The 19,273-nt window shown below is 44.0% G+C and overlaps 1 protein-coding gene across 1 annotated transcript in view; it reads left to right on the top strand.

Moving 5' to 3' along the window:
* TANC1 (tetratricopeptide repeat, ankyrin repeat and coiled-coil containing 1) overlaps positions 1–19,273 on the top strand; it is a 223,611-nt gene that overhangs the window by 39,241 nt on the left and 165,097 nt on the right. Inside the window, exon 2 of the mRNA XM_077883375.1 lies at positions 15,080–15,190. The gene's annotated coding sequence lies outside the window, so the exon portion shown is untranslated. The remainder of the gene's footprint in view (positions 1–15,079; positions 15,191–19,273) is intronic.

The following is a 19,273-nucleotide window of genomic DNA, read 5'->3' as shown; positions in this document are numbered from 1 at the left end:
GTCCTTTACCTGAGCCAGTCAATCCCCTGTCCTACCTCCCCGGTGCCCCTCTAACAGAGATTCGGCTTTCTCCCTAGGACTTTGCTTATTCTGGGTAACTCGGGGAAGCGCAGTCATACAATATTTGTCCTTTGTGGCTGGGAGGCCTGGTAATTCTCCAGCTCTCTCTGACTAGCTTTCACCATATGCCATTTTCTTTTTGATCATAAAAGCACGTAGTAGATAACGGTAGGATATTAAAGCTCTAGGACAGAAGTTCAAAACTCATATGCCTTCAGGGGCCAGACAGTAGTAACATCTAATATTTATAAAGCAGTTGCTGTGTACCAGGTACAGCTCCCAGCACTTTGCAGGTAACAACACATCTCGCCTCACGGCCCCATGAGGTAAATAGATAATTTGTCTAAGATAATAACATGGCCAGTGCGTGGCAGAGCGGAGATGCCAGCCCAGTAGTCTCTGCACAAGAGCCTGGATTCCTAAGAGGCCCCTTGGTTGTATGCACGTGATGTGGACAAAGGGAAACAGAATCCTGAGCCAGCGACTGAGTGAGCAGACCCTACATGGCATCTGATCCTCAGCCCCAGCGTTAAAAAAAAATTTTTTTTAAAGATTTTATTAATTTATTCATGAGAGATACAGAGAGAGGCAGAGACACAGGCAGAGGAAGAAGCAGGCTCCCTTGGGGGAGCCCGATGCGGGACTCGATCCCAGGACCCCGGGATCATGACCCGAGCCAAAGGCAGGTGCTCAATCTGCTGAGCCACCCACGCGTCCCTGACTTCACTATTTTTAAGTCTTGGCCACTTAACTCAGTTAAAAACAAAAACAAAGCATGTGGGCCAGACAGAAGTTCTGCAGTCTGAGACCTGCTCTGGAGGTTTCCAGATCACCTTTTACTTCTTCAGGTCCCTCAACAGGTTGGATCCCTGGCACACTTGTCACTTGCCATTGTTTGGACCCAGAGGCAAGTTGCTGATCTTTGCTTCCCCAGCTGCAGCTTGCATATAGCACTATTCAGTACTTGTGTGCTGAGTGAGTCTTTACAGCACTCATGATTTCTTCCTATGTGCTGCAGGAGTTCACGGAAAGTCTCATTTAGAAACAACAAAGTCGATTTTGAGAGGTTCATGTCCTTTCATGTAGAGCTTCATAATTCATGAAGGGCTTTTTTGACTTAACAATGCTGATTAAAATAGGACTTCAAAGTGTTTTTTTTTTTTTTTTCTCTAGAAAATCCCACTAAAGAAATTCAAATATATGCCATTATGAACACATAAAAAACCAAACCTCCTTATTTCAATAACAGTTGCTGGCATTTATAACATGCTTACTGCATGTGAGCCAATATGTTAAGGATTGTACACGCCCATGTCTTTTCATTCAGTCAATTAAGAATTTGGATTTGGAGGGCGCTTGAGTGGCTCAGTGGTTGAGAATCTGTCTTTGGCTCAGGTTGTGATCCTGGGGTCCTGGATCGAGTCCCGCATCAGGCTTCCTGTGAGGAGCCTGTTTCTCCCTCTGCCTAGGTCTCTGCCTCTCTGTGTGTTTCTCATGAATAAATAAATAAAATCTGAAAAAAAGAAAAAAGAATTTGGGTTTAGATTGAATTTTAAAATTGGAAGGGCTTGAACACACCTAATCTGATTCACTGACTGCATATAAGCTGATCAGGGCCGACGAATTTAAGAACCTAGTTCAAGGTCATGTATTTATTGTGTGGTACACCCACAACTGTTGAGTGGGTAGCCAGCGTCTCCTTTTTCCTGACCTCTGTCTGGTCCCAGGGTCTTTTTCTAGGCACCATAGTGCTGCTACTTGGATCTTTCCGTTAATCTGTGGGGAAACAGGGCTTGTTAAGTTAAAGTATAATAATGTGTTACCACTCAATATAAACATCTTCTGAGCTGTGGATCATTAGTAGGATATTTCTAATGGTTTGCTAGTATTTGAAATGATTTTGGAGCATATTGTGCCTTTGGGAGATGCCTGGAGTCAGGAGTTACATTAGGCTAAGATACCCAAGTCCTTACCTTATTAGCACAGGACCCTAAACTAAAATATCTGATCATCGGGATCCCTGTGTGGCGCAGCGGTTTGGCACCTGCCTTTGGCCCAGGGCACGATCCTGGAGACCTGGGATCGAATCCCACGTCGGGCTCCCGGTGCATGGAGCCTGCTTCTCCCTCTGCCTGTGTCTCTGCCTCTCTCTCTGTCTCTGTGACTATCATAAAATAAATTAAAAAAAAAAATTAAAAAAAAAATAAAATAAAATATCTGATCATCTTACAGGTAATACTATAAATGAGAATATAAAGAGAATGGTTAACTTAAAATGGGTAATTTACATATGGATGATACAGTGATTGTCACATTCATCTAATATTTGATCCTCTGCCCCCACTTCGTAGGTGTCCATGGTTTTTAAGTCTGCATTTGAAGCTGGAGGGTAGGGTGTGGATGCTTTTCTCACTCAACTGGAAATTATTAAGGCTTTTTCTTTTTTTAAAGTTATTTTCCCAATAACAGAAGTAATCTATGCTTCTGGCACCAATTAAAAAATAATGCAGAAAAGTAATTTTACCATTCAGAGCTTTACTGCACACATTTAAAATAAGACAGTAAATTTAATTTTATTTAAATGGAATAAAACACAACTGAAATTAAAACAGAAGGAATTGCTGAACTTAAATGTTATTTTCAAATTTGATGTTTCCCACACACACTTCAAAGAATATTGCTCTAAAGTTAAAGAAAAACAGTATATGAAAAATATTGACAGGCCAGCACAGGAATTTCAATTACTATAACTTTAGAATTCTTTTCTTTTCTACTTTACCGTATTGTCCACATGGGCGAGAAGGATAAACAATATGGAGTGGCATATAATTAAGGGCTAGAGCGTGTGATACAGGCCTTAAGTCAAAGTTTGAGGACTGGAAAGGGGACTTAACAATTCCCACTTAAAAAACTTAAAAACTTAACCTGAAAACTTTTCCAACAGAAATCAATGTCTTTTTTGGCATTGTACAAGAAAAGAGTTCTGCTACATAAAAATAGGTTTGGAAACCCTGGCTATACATGATTTTACTTGCTCATAACAGCCTTTGGAGGTGTTCTTTCTTGGATCATTAAGACTTGAAGTCTACTGGTTGGGGGGAGGTAGGGAGTAAAACTCCCTGGAAGTGACAAGGCTTGTCAGGGGAGTGACCAGAATGCCACCCTCTCAGCTGGCACTTAGTGATCTGATCTGCTACTCAGGCAGATGTAGGTTTTGTACAGGGATAGTTATGTGTCACTTGGCAATCTTGTTATCCTGAAGACAGTTGCACTTGTGGAATTAAGCAGAAAAGCCCTCCGAGCAGTCCTGAATGGATAGTTCATGGGTGTTTATATGCACCTGTCTCCTAAATGTGTGCCCAGGGCTCTTTTATCTGGAGGCCATTTGAGTTGTGAACACTGATGTGTGTTCAGGGTTTCCATCCATAGAAATGACAGTTTGGAAATTGGAGGCCTGCTTGACTGTATAAGGACATCAGCTTGGGAAGAGCATATGCTGTGCAGCCTGACACGCCTTTCTAAGATCCCTTGGCAGGATAGTAACTGGGTTTTTGTGATGACTCCAGGTTAGGTCTTGTTAGATTTCCAAATATTTATTTGGTGTGTATTGTGTGCTAGGCTCTGGGCATATGATGATAAACGAATTAGGGACTTTAAAAAAAAATTTTTTTTAAGATTTTCTTTATTTGAGAGAGCGAGCATGAGCTGAGAGAGGGCGGAGCAGGTTCCCCACTGAGGAGTGAGTCCAGCTCGGGGCTCGGTTCCGGAACCCCAGGATCACAACCCAAGCCAAGGCAGATGCTTAACCAACCAGGTGCACAAGGCACCTTTAGGGTCTCTTTTTATAGTATAAGAATGCAAATGGTTTCATACCTAAATACAAGACAGTATAATAAGGGGTATAGAGTAGAGATGAATGGGGTATAGTGAGAGCACAGGGAAAATTGAGACCTCTGATCTGGAGTGAACATAAGGTGGTACAGTCTTGAGGGGGTGAATAGGAGTTGTCTAGGCAGAGTAAAAAGGTATTCTGGGTTGAGAGAGACCTGATAAGGTCTCTAATAAGGTAGTTAGAATCTGGGTTATAAATGTTAGAGACAGTTTTATTCCAAATAGGCAACCTGGGGCTTTAAAAGTTATAGAAATTGCCAAAAACATACAAGTAGTAAGAATATAATGAACTGATATATATATAATGAAGAATACAATGAACTGATATATATATATATAACTATATATATATGTGTGTGTGTGTATATATATATATATACACTGATCACCTAGCTTCACAAATACTAACATGTAGCCAACCTTGTTTTACTAATCCTTCACTGGTTTTTATGTGGTTAGAGCATTTTTTAAAAAGAGATTTTATTTATTTATTTGTGAGAGACACAGAGAGAGAAGAGGCAGAGACACAGGCAGAGGGAGATGCAGGCTCCATGCAGGGAGCCCGATGTGGGACCCCAGGATCAGGCCCTGGGCTGAAGGCGGCGCTAAATCGCTGAGCCACCTGGGCTGCCTGATTAGAGCATTTTATTTATTTATTTATTTATTTATTTATTTATTTATTTATTTATTTGGATTGATTAGAGCATTTTAAAGCAAATACTGGACACTATGTAATTGTAATTGTAAAGAGTTCGGTATGTGTTCTAAATATAAGAAAGATCCCCCCCCCCCATGCTGTTATCACATAATATAGTTAATTCCGTAATATCTGTCCAACACTAGTCTATATGCAGATGTCCCCTATTAATACAGGTTTTTTTTATTTTTTAAAGATTTTATTTATTAATTTGAGAGAGCGAGAGCACGGGTGAAGGTGAGGGGCAGAGGGAGAGGAAGAAGCAGGCTGTCTGCTGAGCAGGGACCTGCTCAATCCCAGGACCCTGAGACCACCACCTGAGCCAAAGGCAGATGCTTAATGTACTGAGCCACTCTGGAGCCCCTTAACACAGATTTTATTACTTAAAGGGAACAGTTTCATTATCTAAAAGATTCATTTTTTTAGCATACCTAATTTTTCAGGGATGTTAGATAAATGGGACGTTACTCCCATACCATATTTTTATTCGTTTCTTTAGAAATGTTATACACTTTATTTGGTCTAACTTCTGATTGTTTTAACTCAGACTGGCCCTGATGGAGAGCTGTGCCTTATAACTTTTTATATTACTTATTTGTCACATAGCAAGGTCTATTCCAGGATTTGGAAAACATTTGAAACTCTGAGGACTAGATTATAAATGGTTTTGCTTCAGTTTCTAGCTGTCAGTGATTAATTTATAGGTTGGAAGTATAGAGTTCATTCTACATATAATATTACTCTCCAAGCCTTTGAAAGCTCTTTCCTAGCATGGCTTCTTTTTTTTATTTATTTATTTATTTATTTATTTATTTATTTATTTATTTATTTATTATTTATTTATTTATTTATTTATTTATTTATTTATGATAGTCACACAGAGAGAGAGAGGCAGAGACACAGGCAGAGGGAGAAGCAGGCTCCATGCACCGGGAGCCCGATGTGGGATTCGATCCCGGGTCTCCAGGATCGCGCCCTGGGCCAAGGGCAAGCGCCAAACCGCTGCGCCACCCAGGGATCCCCTAGCATGGCTTCTTGACTTGGACCAGCTCAGTGTCCATACTTACCTGCCAGGCTTGTTGCAGACTCCACAGGCTCAGCATAATCCTTCAGAGGTTGGGTTGAGTTACCTCCATTTTGATGCTTTCCTCAACTACTTCAGCCTTCTTTGGTTCCCTGACCCCTTTGTATTCTTCCTATCCTATACTCTAGCCTTTTATTATATGCTAATCTATGTCATATATACTTCTCTTGATGTAGGCAATATGAAGCAGTCAAAGGGTTGGGAACTTTGAAGCCAGCATAATATAAATTCCAGAGCCTGTTTCTTCTTCTTCTTCTTTTTTTTTTAAATCGTGGTGGTAAAACACACACACATGTACATAACACGAGATCTACCCTCTTAACAAATTTTTAAGTGTACAGTAGAGTATTTTTAACTGTCGGCACAATCTTGTACAGCAGATATCTAGGACTTTTTCATCCTGCATGACTGACACTTTACACCCAATGAACATTTCCCTATTTCTCCCTCCCCTCAACCCCTGGTAACCAGCCATTCTACTTTTTGCCTTTATGAATTTGACTACTTTAGATACCTCATACGAGTTGGAATCATACACTATTTGACCTTCTGTGACTGGCTTGTTTCACTCAGCACAATCCTCAAGGTTCATCCATGTCTTAGCATGTGACATGATTTATTTCCTTTTTTAAGGTTTAATAGTATTCAATGTGTGTATATACCAGAATTTCTTTATCCATTGAACTGGTTGAGGCTCCTTCTACAATCTTGGCTATTATCAATAATGCTGCAATGAACATGGAATCTGCAAATCTCTCTTTGGGATCCTGATTTTAGTTCTTTAGATAAAAACCCAGAAGTGGGGTTGCTGGATCGTGTATGTTTGTATAAATATACGTTTGTAGGGACACCTGGGTGGCTCAGCGGTTGAGCGTCTGCCTTCAGCTCAGGGCGTGATCCCGGCGTCCCAGGATCAAGTCCCACATCGGGCTCTCTGCATGGAGGCTACTTTTCCTCCCTCTTCCTGTGTCTGTGCCTCTCTCTGTGTGTCTCTCATGAATAAATAAATAAAATCTTAAAAAACATATAGGTTTGTAATACAGAACTTGTGTTCCACAGCATACAGTGGGTCCTCTCCTGTCCAGAGTCATTGGACAAGACCCTCTTGTTCATGTATTTCACTATACTTTATCACAGGTAGTTAGTTAGTACTTCCTTTTTTTTTTTTTTTTTTTTTTTAAGGTTTTGTTTATTTATTCATAGGAGACACAGAGAGGCAGAGACACAGGCAAAGGGAAAAGCAGGCTCCCTGCGGGGAGCCCAATGTGGGACTAGATCCCAGGACCCTGGGATCATGACCTGAGCCAAAGGCAGATTCTCAACCACTGAGCCACCCAGGTACCCCAGTACTTCTTGTTTTACTGATGCCTTACTGTTTTTGACTATGAGTTTAGTAACTTTGAGAATTATTTTGAGGCAGAGTCATCATTTTCCAAAAAGAAAAAAAACCACAAGCTTTGATTCACTGGTCACTCACAGCAGCTGTGTCATTGAGGAAGTGTTGACACTGCTTTTGGCTTTTAAATGACTGTGTGTTATTCCTTCCCAGGACTGAAAAAATTGCAAGGTTGGAATTTTCAGGATTGTTAACAAGATCAAAAAGCAAAGATACGAAACCAAGGGGGAAATGTCTTTCTATAAAATAGTGGTGGAAGGCAGAAAATGCTAGAATTCTGTAGAAAATGATAGGTATTGCAAAAATAAGCTTTGACCAGAAAATGAAGGTTGCAGTTTTTCATGTCATTTTGAATTGGGATATAGTTTAGCCAGCTAGAGTTTTTAATGTTGTCTGTTTTTGTTTTAATTTGTTGATAAAAATATGCATATAAATTTAGCTTTGTTAAAGGGTTTTAGAACACGACTTAATTTCTTTGGAGAGAAGACCTACCTGGTTATTTTCATATTTGTAATTTTAGTAGCCATAAATGTTAGCTTTGGGGTTGCTTGTAAGAAGCCTTTTGGCTCCCCTCCACCCGGGGAAGACACAATAGTGGCCATTTCTCTAATTTTCCTCAGGTTTCACCTTAGAACTAGTGAATGAAGCTGCTGTGGTTTCTGCATACCCACCATGTTCAGCATGGGCACATTTTTCTCAGAGGAGATGTGTCCTGTTTTCTCTTGCTTTGTTGATGTTTTGTTGCTGGCATTTTAATTTCTGATAAGTTCAGATCCAGATCTTGTGACTTGTGTTCTGGCCCAGGGACCCTCAGCTTTTTGTGATCTGAGTCATTTCCTACTGAGGCCCAGTTTGGGCCTGGAACTCCCCACCCAGGGGTGGAAGACATGTAGTGGGGCAACAGGCCTACTGTTTGCAGCTGGGAGGAAGTCTTGTATGCCAGGAGGAAAGAACAGGGGTCTTGAGTGCTAGTGGCCTGGCAGATGGGTGGTCTGGAGTGGCCCAGCACATCAGAGTAGCCCGACATGAAGAAAACCTCTTCTGGTCCCTTGGAGGATTGCCGAGGGGAAGGAAGCATCTCAGCCCCCAGAGACTTGCAGGTTATCAGAACTGAGCTAGAGGGTGAGTTAGGCCTGGGGGAATGCAGGAGAAAGAAGTCGAGACTGGACACAAGATCAGGGCTGGTTAAGTAGCAAAAGCAGCTTGGCTCAAACTGTTTAAATCTCTATTGTAGGGGCCCCTGAGGGTGGTTCAGTGGTTGAACCTATGCCTTTGGCTCAAGGCCCCAGGATTCGGGGTCCTGGGATTGAGTCCCGCATTAGGCTCCCCTCAGGGAGCCTGTTTCTCCCTCTGCCTATGTCTCAGCTTCTCGCTCATGAATAAATAAATAAAATCTTAAAAAACAAACAAACCTCTATTCTAGAAATTCCCCCTGGATTGAGCCAAAGAAGAGGGTGGGGTGAGGGTCAGGAGGCCTCAGCTGTGGCGGGGAAGGGCTATAGAAGCTGGAAACAGCAGACCAGGCCAGGATGTCCTGACAACCTTGACCTCCACCCTCTTAAAATAGAGAGGTTCTCAGTACCCTGGGTAGGTCATTGTAGCCTGTTTGTAAAATGAATGGGTCTGAGTGTAAGGGACACATTCAACAATGAGCTTGAAACAAAACTGAGAATTGCTTTTGTGAATCTGGAAATAAATTTAGTTTTTAACTCCATTTAGATAAAATAAAATTACTCGAACCAAGTATAAACCATAACCTTTTATTATGGAACTACCAGTTACATTCATTAAAGTACTTTCTTTACTAATCCCAAAGCAAATGCTATTACTTATCAAGACAAAAATATGAAGCTGTGCAATAATCAGTTCTGAACAGATAAATGATTGAAGCCATTTGAGGTTAGGTAGCTTTTAGATGAAGGAAAAACTCATCCTGACCTGTGTGGTTCAGATACGTACATGCAGTGATGCAGAATTTATTCCTTGGCTCTATGTCTCATATAGATTAGATTCTAAGATAAACCGAGGCTTGCCCCATTGATCATAGAATCCTAATGTTTAAACTTAGGTATTTTTAACTTCTTAAGAAAGCAGGAAAATCAACATCTTTAAAGACTGTAGAATTGCTTGGGCTTATGTTATAACTGTACTGGAATTAAAATAAAAAAAAATGAAATGCTTGGGGTATTTTAAGACACACTTATTTAAATCTCCCCTTCCTTAAGATGATCTGGGCTTCTAGGCAGAGGGAACTGGCACAGGGTCAGCAGGCATCAGCTGTGAGAGGCAGAGCGGGGGGGACATGGTGTCCATACATGGTATGCCTCTGCTCCAGGAAGTTTAAATCTGGTAAGGAGCTTAACTTACAAATACCCAAGGAAAGGAGCAGTGCAAGTGTGTGGCAAGGGTGGGAGTAGGCAGACAGAAGGTTCCCCGTCAGCATGGCAATGCTGAGGGTTATGTCCCTGCCTTGGGAAGTCTGTCTCGGTATTCGGTAGTTTTGGAGACCTCCTAGAAGCAGCACATCGCAATTGGATAGTTGGATACAGTGTCTGTTCTTACTTTTGAGAACATGTGGATCTTAGAGACTGAGCTTGGCCACGTGGGCATCTTCTCTCCTGGTAGAGTGGCTTGGAGACCCACTGAAAATGAAATAACCTTTTCTTAGTGCCCCAAATCATCTTTCAGGGCCACTGATCATGCTGTTTTGAAATGCCCCCCCCCCCCCCTTTTTTGGTGTCCTTGGATACTTTGGGGATTGAAAGTCTATTTATACTATAACAACCTGTAATGTACTGTTTGGGATCTTATAAACTGTCCCTGTCAGTCATTTCAGGGCTGTCATTGTGCCTTGATCTAGCAGTTTACCCATCACCCTCTTAATTCACGGTGACCTGGGAAACCAAATATTTCCCTCCCGTAAGAATCTTATCTAGTAAAATAGCTCTCGGGGAGGGCCTGCGAAAGAGGTGTCGGATCGAAGTGGGGCGAGGCTGGGGAGTTCTGAGCTGTGTGTTTGTGATTTGAGCTGTCTGAAGTTTTGCAGGTTTTGGCAGCTGCAAGGACTAAGTTTGGTTTCTAGCTGCTTGCTGGGTAGCTGAGGTTGCTAGCTCATGACTCCTGTCCCCTCCCCTTCATGTCCCCACTAGAGTGTCACTCTTTTCTCCTACCCACGCCTGAAGCGATTTTGCTGTGGAAAGGAGAGAATGAATGTTTTCTCTGGGACAATGAGAAGAAGGTGAAAGGAGGAAAACCCGGGGCTGAGGCAAGGGTTTGATCAGTCAAGCACTATTCTCAAAACCCAAGATGTACCCAGCCCTGTGGAGGATACAGAAGGATGACGTGGACCTGCCTTCGAGAAGCTTAGCATGTGGTTGGGAGAGAGAACTAACAGACCCGAAATCCTAAGGCGAAAGTGCTAGAGAAGTTTTGCTCTGGGGGTGGGTGCAGCGAAGAGTGACTTGAGTCAGGAACCTTGAGCCAGCTGTGCTGGGTGCAAGCAGTAGTTGAAAGTGGTCACGCAGTGACTTTGGAGAAAGCAGCTACCATGGGAGACTGTGACCCCCATGAGGAAGCGGCAGACGTTATGGAGAGACTTAGCAGCACATCTGGTGAACCCGTTTCAAAGGAGGAATGGATGACTGGTTCACTGACTGTTGTGTCTGTGGGGCTGATTAAAATGCAGACTCTTGGGCTCTACTCCAGATAGTACGATCCCCTTCTTATGTGGTCTGGCTTGGTGTCCAGGGATGCCCAGGTCCTTCTGGTACAGTGGCCTGCAGGACGTGCTTGGGGAAATACTGGTAAAGGATGGATTAGGCAAAGCTGATTAATTCTTTCCACGAGAGACAAATTAGGAAGGAGGCATCCAGGTTGGGCTGCCTGATTTTTGTCACTGTTTCAGAAGGACGGGTCGAGAGCAGGTCACGGAAGGGAGGATAGAATTAACTCCTCAACTGGAGACGGTATTGCTGCAGTCCTCATCCTTCACCCAGATACCCGTGTTCTCCCTCTTACCCACTCACTGTCACCTCGAGGAACATAACGATGCTAATTTAAAATCATGTCTGGGTTCAGCCCTTGTGTGAGCCAGCTGGTTTTAAGCCTAGGAAAGCTCTGTTTTTGGGGCGATATAACTCCAGGAAGTGATCCTGTAATGAGTGTGTGCTTTGTTAGATTTGGTGAGCGAGGAAATACAGATCATCAGATAAAAACAAAACAAAACAAACCTGTTAAATAGTGTTATTAGAAGAACCAGGGGAAATCATGGGGGTAAATACACTTCAGTAGATTCTTCACGTTGGAAAACCATCGTATTATAATCACGTCTTGCATAGCAGACACCTGACCTGGGAATGGTCTTTACAGATGAGCTTTGAATTGCTACCTCTTTCTTGCCTGAAGGCAGAGCTGTGCAGGATTTACGTGGGGAACGACCCAGGCTGTCCCACTCCTGCTTCTCCTTGAGGGAGTGTGCTCTGCAGGCCACACCTTGCACCCACTCCAGAGATCACCACCTGCAAGTTACTATTCACTTCAGCTTCCTCCAACTCTATCCCTGGTCCATGTGTTTGACCTTCCACCCCCCTTTTTAAGCATAAATATTTCCTGCTGCCCCCACACCATCAAAAAAAAAAAAAACACTCTGGGGATAGGGCAGGGGCAGTGGTTCATAATCCTGGCTATACCTGAAGATCAGCTGGTCAGCTTTATAAAGTATCAGCATTTGAGCCTCATCCCCAGAGATTCTGTTCTCATTTCTCTGCGCATCAGAACTTTTAAAGCTCACTGGGAAATTCTGACCCGGTGGTTAGGATTGAAAGCCACCTCGGTGTAAGTGAGGTGGAATGATACTAGCAGTACCTGTGTCTCAAGGAAAATGGAATCTGCAGGATTTGAAATGAAAATAGGTATTTTAAAATCATGCCTTTTGCTGCTCCTGCCCCAAATGCATGCAAAGTCCCTAGGCTTCTCCTTCTCCCTATCTTCTTCCTTTATTTAAGCCTGCTTTCTATTAAGCACTGGCATTCAAAATGAAACAAAACAAAAACGAGAACATTCTTCTCCTCGCTTTAGCATTTTGGTGGCATTGTTTTTCCACTCTGTGCAGTTGACTGTGACCTGTGCCCCCGTGAACTCTCCGGACGCAGCAGGCTGTGACCTTCCTCACCTGTCTGGGCCTCATGTTCTGGTGGAGCGGTTGCGGTGCCACAGAGCCCTGTACAACCAGAGGATGTGGACTGTCACACGGAACCAGTGGTCACACGCTTTGGTCCATGAACACACACAGTAGTCTTTGTTTTGTGGTGTGAGGAGGCCCACTGCTAGGGTTTAGGGAGATAGCTGAGAGATAATAACTTTTTTTTTTTTTTTTGATGAATAAACAACTTGGGAGGCTCTTTCTCATTTTTGAAAAAAGAAAAAAAAAAGGTAAGAGTGATGACCAGAAAAAGAGTGATGACCAGAAAGTAAACCAGTAAGTAAATTCTCAAAAGCATTTTAAGGTGTTTTTTTTTTTTCTTTTATTTTTTTTAGGAGCCAATTAGAAATTAGATCTGCAAATTAAGACCTAGTGATTGGCAGTTGAGGGTTTTCATTCATCTGGTCTCTAAATTCCCATGTGTTAGATTCCAAAAAATTCTTCCAGTAAATGTGCTTTGTTGTCTTTGAATTTTACATGAAAATATTTTGTGGCATAATGCTTGTTTTTTAAAACTTTCTTGGGCCTAAATTTTGGATTATGCATTGAAAGTGAGTGGAGCCCTTCGAATGGAGGAATACCGAAACAAAAACAAGTAAAAAGTAGAAAGTTGCCCTTTTTAAAAAATCTAATGTAACATTGATTCTGAAGGACAAAAGGTGAAAACTCGAAGTATAGTTTCTGTTCTGAGTTTGGGGAGGTGAGTGATCTCACTGCAGTTATAAGTAACTTCTCAAACACCACTCAGAGTTCCTCTGGTCTACGTTGACCTCCTTTTTTCCCTTCTGTAATTACTGAATATGGCCCTTAAAACCCATGTAGGACCAAATACAGAATCTAAACTCTGTGATCTCATCACCACAAAAACAGGCTGTAGGGACAGTCCTTCTCCTTGCAGGAAGCCGCCTCCCCTTGGGACCTCTGTAAGTCTGTAATTTATAGCGGTGCCTTTGTAGTCTTGAACTCAGAGAGGAACCCCCCCCCCCATCCTTACAGGAGGAGTGTAACAGATGGGTGGCTCTAGGTGGAGAAGGGGCCAGAGGGAAAGCAGGCGTGTGCGCACCTGTTACAGATGTCACGTTAAGGGCGCCCACACATCTGTGGATCGTTGGGGCACAGGGCCTGCGCTCAGGCGGCACGCCGTGGGCCGTGATGGGCATTCCCTTAATACTTGTAGGTGTGGTTGGGACGAATGCGAGGCCTGCCTCTTCCTGAGGTGTGCTCTAAGAAAGGACGTTGGCTGGAGATGGATTCCCTCCCTTGCTGCCAGAACCCTCTGTGAAGAGGCGGGGGATCCCTTTTATGGGCGAATAACAGGACGCCCGGAGACACCCAGGGAGCTGCTGTTCACCAGCTGGTGCGGTCCTGCGGCAACCCCGGGGGCCCCGAGGCCTGGCTCATCTGCGGGCTGTCGCTGAACGCCAGAGGAGGCCCTTTCTGGAGGGAACGTTTGACCCCAAGTGAGCACCTGGTCCGTGCAGGTCTCTCCGGGTCCTTCAGCGAGATTCCTGGGGCTTCTGAAGTGGGGGGAGGCTTGAGCCTACGCCCCGCGGCCGTCCCTGGCTGCCTCCCAGAGAAAGGCTCGTGGGCGCCGCTGCCCCGCCTGCCCGGGGCTTCGCCGGCCGAGGCCTGACTGCGGGGATCGTGTCCCTGGGGGCAGCAGTGCCCTGAGGGCAGTGACTTGGACCGAGCCCGAAGGCCCACGAGGGGGAGCGTGGGTATCACCTGGCAGAGGGACACGTCCCGGGGAAATAGGCCGAGTCGGTCACCGGTCACCGGGGCCCTCTTCCTGGAGTCCTTCCCTCAACAAGCTCCTGCCGCCTCTTGTGACAGAGCAGTGGGGGGGGGGGGGGGGGCAGGTGAGACCAGCCCTGGGGAAACTGGTTGGAGGGGAGGACAGGAAGGAAGTGGATGCTGGCGCTCAGGTCCCGGCTCAGGTCCCGGACAGGCTTCCTGAGCCAGAGGAAGGCCTGGGAGGGCCCCACGGGTGGGCCGGGCGTGCAGGGCGCCCCTGAGCTGTGCTACGATGACTTCGTTTCCAGCGGGGGAGAGGGGCGCCTCGGGAGGAGCGGCGGGGGAGCAGAGGTGTGAGGCGGGCCGTGTGTTCAGGGGGGCTGGCGGGAGCTGGGGCCTGTGAGGAGCCTGGCAGGAGACCGGGGAGCCCTAGGGAGGTTCTTGGCTCCTTGTCTTGAACCTTTGAAACGTTTCTTTGTGTCCTGGGCTGCAAACCTATTAGTATCACTTAAAGAGAAAACCCAAGAGAGAGAAGTAAAGAAATACTCGAGTACCTGGCTCCAGATGAGGGCGTTGGTAAATATAACCCCTGCCCTGTCAACTCGATAGAGGGCGTCGGAAGAATGAATTTTCTTGCTTTTGCCAACTGGTCACCACCTTGCTTTCCCCTCTGTTAAGACGATGCGTGTGCTGACGACTCTTTTCTCTCCATCATGGCTTTGTCGGGAGTTTCATGGAGGTTGTAGCTGGTTTAAAATTATTATTATTATTTTTTAGATTTTATTTGACAGCATAAGCAGGGGAGGAGCAGAGGGAGAGGGAGAAGCAGATGCCTCTCCGAACAGAGAGCCCAATGCGGGACTCGATCTCAGGACCCTGAGATATTATGACCGGAGTCGAAGGCAGCCGCTTAATTAATTGACCGAGCCACGCAGGCGCCCCAGCTGTAGCTGGTTTATAAACTCTCTGCTGCTTGTCTCCTAGGGCGAGTGTGCTCACAGGTTTTCTTTTCTCCAGGTCTCTTTCTAGGTTTCTGTGGTCAGCTTGTCCAGAGGAGCTTTCTGGGTTCCCTCCCGAGTGAGACCGCCTCTCTGTTTTGCAAGCACGTGGAGTCTGGGGTGAGACAAGGTGAGTGGGGCGCATAGAGAATCTGTCCACTGACAGATCCTGTTTTCAAAGATGAATTATTCTCTGAAGATTTTGAGGCTTTTGAAAGTAAATTGGGTTTTTACTCAAAGAGATTTAAGAATTTTTTAAAAATCTGGTGTCTTAGTTACTGTGTTAAAGCATGCTTATTAATAGGGATGCTTCAGTACATTTTTGTTTCTTTTTTTCAGAACTCTTCTAATTTTATTGTCCTTTCAAGATTTGGGATCTCTCTATGGTTCCTAGCCCAGTACTGAAAATATTTAGTATGCGTTGTGTGAATAGCTTGTTAATATTGACAGTTCACAAAACAGAAGTCCTGTTAACTTATTCTGACTTGTGTCTTTGCCCTTCCCTGGGTTTATTTTTTCTTTTCTTTCTTTTCTTTCTTTTCTTTTCTTTTCTTTTCTTTTCTTTTCTTTTCTTTTCTTTTCTTTTCTTTTCTTTTCTTTTCTTTTCTTTTCTTTTCTTTTCTTTTCTTTTCTTTTCTTTTCTTTTTTCTTTTCTTTCTTCCTTTTTTTTTTTTTTAAGATTTTATTTATTGATGAGAGACACACAGAGAGGGAGAGACACAGAGGGAGAAGCAGGCTCCCTGCAGGGAACCTGATGCAGAACTTGATCCCAGGACGCTGGGATCATGACCTGAGCTGAAGGCAGGCGCTCAACTGCTGAGCCACCAGGTGTCCCTCAAGGAGGATTTTTTTTAGTTGTATGGCTTTAGAAACTTTAGGAAAGCTGCTACTCTTCTGTACTGCGATTTTCCTGTACTGCAGTTTTATATGTAAATTTTTGAACAAAAATACCTACTTTAAGGGTTTTGGTGAGGCTGGAGGCTCCTCTGATGGGCAAAACTTTTGTTCTGTTCACATTGTGAGTTGCATTCTCTATCTCTAATGTGTGGCAGTTAGTAGGGCTTAAATATTCCCTTTGCTTTAAAGAAGAGCATTGGGGGGATCCCTGGGTGGCGCAGCGGTTTGGCGCCTGCCTTTGGCCCAGGGCGCGATCCTGGAGACCCGGGATCGAATCCCACATCGGGCTCCCGGTGCATGGAGCCTGCTTCTCCCTCTGCCTGTGTCTCTGCCTCTTTCTTTCTCTGTGACTATCATTAAAAAAATAAAATAAAATAAATAAATAAAGAAGAGCATTGGCTGAGAACTGGGTCTTCAGTCCCATCTTAAGTGAGCACAGCTTGGAGGATTGTTATTTATGCTCAGCTGCTCACAATTGAGGCTGCGGAGCAGAAATTCCCAGGAGCTCTGGATAGAATGGTTGAGGCCTCTGAAGACTGCCCTGTATTCCTTCTCTGTGGGCGTTGGAAGGAGGCCCCATAGGAGACGGGGATCAAGGTTATAGCTGCTTCCAAATCTCTGAGTTCTTGAAACGTCCATGTAAGATGCAGGTGCACTCTGCCAGCTGTCACGTGTGGCTTGCTGGCAGGATGTCCCATTCTGCACTACCCCCTCCTGCCACGCTTTGCTTGTTTGTCATAAAGAATGCAGTGGTCACAGTGCCCCTAAAATTTTGGGCGATCTTGCCAAAAGGTAAAGTTGCTCAGCAGGAGTGTGGCTGGGGAGTACCCAGCAGAACCTAAGGTGAAACTTTAAAAATTAGAATACTGGCACCCCCCCAGGTGTGCTGAAGTAGAATTTCGGGGATGAGGAGGGAGTCCTTGCTCTATATGTTTGTTTTTTAAAACTCAAAAGGAGATAGTATATAACTTCTTGAAAAATATTTGTATGTGGACCAGACTTAAAAACAAAGAGACTCTTTCTTAGCCTGAGCAGATGTTTGGGGGAATTATTTTTGAACTCTACTAACTAGTTTAACCAGTTCATACAGCCAAGCCAAACATTCTCTTGTGCCATAATTTGCATGGTAGAACCATTTTATAACTTTAAGTTAAAATTGTCTGGGACAACACTCTCTATTGTTGTGAGTATACAAGGAATGAGAAAAATGACACTGAAGATAAATGTTCTAAGTTTATCTTTTTTTTCAATTTTCTAAGTTTAATAAGAGTTATGGCTTATTTAGAAATCCAAGTGGAAAACTGCTTAAATGGAATTTCACCCCAAGTACGCAGAGATTTGCATATTGAAATCAAAGCTTTTTGACCTATGGTAACATATTTTTCAAAGTAATAATGAAATTTAAATTTAAAGGTATTGCCCTCAGATTTATGAGACAGGAAATTTATTTAGTAAGGTATACATTTTTCTTCCTCTTCTAGGAGGTTTTTGGGTGGTAGTGAATTAGCTAGTTTTTCTTTATTCCTTCCCTGGGACCAACTTCAGGAAGTCGATAGCTTAATAGCAAAGATCATGTTAAATGTTTTAACTCTTTCTCTCTCTTTTTAAAAAAAATTTTTGAGAGAGAGTGCGCGCGCGCGCGCGTACACACACACACACACACACACACACACGGGTAAAGGGAGAGGGGGAAGGAGAAGCAGGCTTCCCACGGAGCAGAGAGCTGGACTTGGGGCACAGGACCCTGGGATCAAGACCTGAGCAGAAGGCAAATGTTTAACCAACTGAGCCACCCAGGCGCCCCATAACTCTGTCTCATTTGCAAATTCCCTTTCTCTGAAAGAAAACCTTGCAACTTGTTATAATTTGATGGAGAATAAGTTGCTATTTTGAGATCAAAGAATCCCGTTTAGAGAGGGGCCTTACAGATGACCGGTTACCTGCTTTTCATTGCCTCGACTTCATGGAAACTTCTCTTGTTAAGGTTACACGTGGCCTCTGATAGAGCTCTGACCTGGCTTTTCTGCAGCACGTGGTAGTATTGACCACTCCTCATTTGAAACTTTCTCCTCTGGGTTCCTTTGCATCATTTCTGACTACATTTCTTCTTCTTTAATTTCTTCCTACCTCCTACTGTATCTGCCCTTAAATGTTCATATTCCTTGAGCTTTGATCCTTGGTGGTTTTCTTTTAGTCTGCTGAGCCTCTTTGGGGGACTTCAATACTTCTGTGGTTTCAGCCACCACCCACATGCTAACGACCCTCAGGTCCTTCTGTGAGTTCATCTTCTTGTCTCAAACAATCTAGTGGACGTTTCTACTTGGATGACTCATATTTACTGTTAAGTAGGAATATCCAAACTGAACTCTTTTCCTTCCCAGTTGTTGCCTGTTCCTGTCCATTCCCCACTCCCCCCGCCCCCCATTCCCTCATTCCCTGTCTGCTCTTCCCACTTTGGTCATTGGCACTCTTCAAGCCAGAAATGTGTGACTCATCCTTCATCCTCCCTCAGTCAGCCCCATCTCTTGATTTGATTTGCAATTTCTATCATATTACTAACCTAAATAAAAAAGGAAAAGGCCATTCCACTGACATTTAATGATTCTAGTCATCAAAAGTGGTAGTTGGGGTTATATAAGCAGACACAATAACCTGAGACAGTTATGACCATTTATTTTTTTAAAAGATTTTATTTATTTATTCATGAGAGACACAGGGGGAGAGAGGCGGGGACATAGGCAGAGGGAGAAAGAAGCAGGCTCCATGCAGGGAGCCCGACGTGGGACTTGATCCCAGGTCTCCAGTATCATGCCCTGGGCTGAAAGTGGCGCTAAACTGCTGAAATACCCAGGGATCCCCTAAAGATTTATTTTAGAGCGAGAGTGTGCAGGGGGTAGGGGAAGGGGCAGAGGGAGAGAGAATCTTAAGCAGACTCCACGCTGAGCTTCAAACTCAACAGGGGCTCCATCTCACAATCCTCAGATCATGACCTGAACCAAAACCAAGAGTCAGATGCTTAACCAACTGAGGCATCCAGGTGCCCCATAAGTTCAGGATCTTAAGGCTCAGAGAGATTAAGTTCAGTAACTTAATCTGAAGATCACAGAGCAAGTAAAGCAGGTGGGGTTGGGATTGGGGGATTTTAAACCTGTGGATTGATCTGCCAACTCCAGAACCTTTGATACCATGTCACTCTTTCTTGTGTGTTCCCATAATGCCACTGCTACTTGAGACTTCTGGTTGGTAGGCTGACTTTGTTGAGGGCAGGAACTGGGTGTTATTCAAAATTATGTGTCCTATATTTTTTCTTAATAGG

The sequence above is a fragment of the Canis aureus genome, chromosome 34 (assembly GCF_053574225.1).
Source record: "Canis aureus isolate CA01 chromosome 34, VMU_Caureus_v.1.0, whole genome shotgun sequence".
NCBI lineage: Eukaryota > Metazoa > Chordata > Mammalia > Carnivora > Canidae > Canis > Canis aureus.
This window is presented reverse-complemented; position numbering and strand designations above follow the sequence as displayed.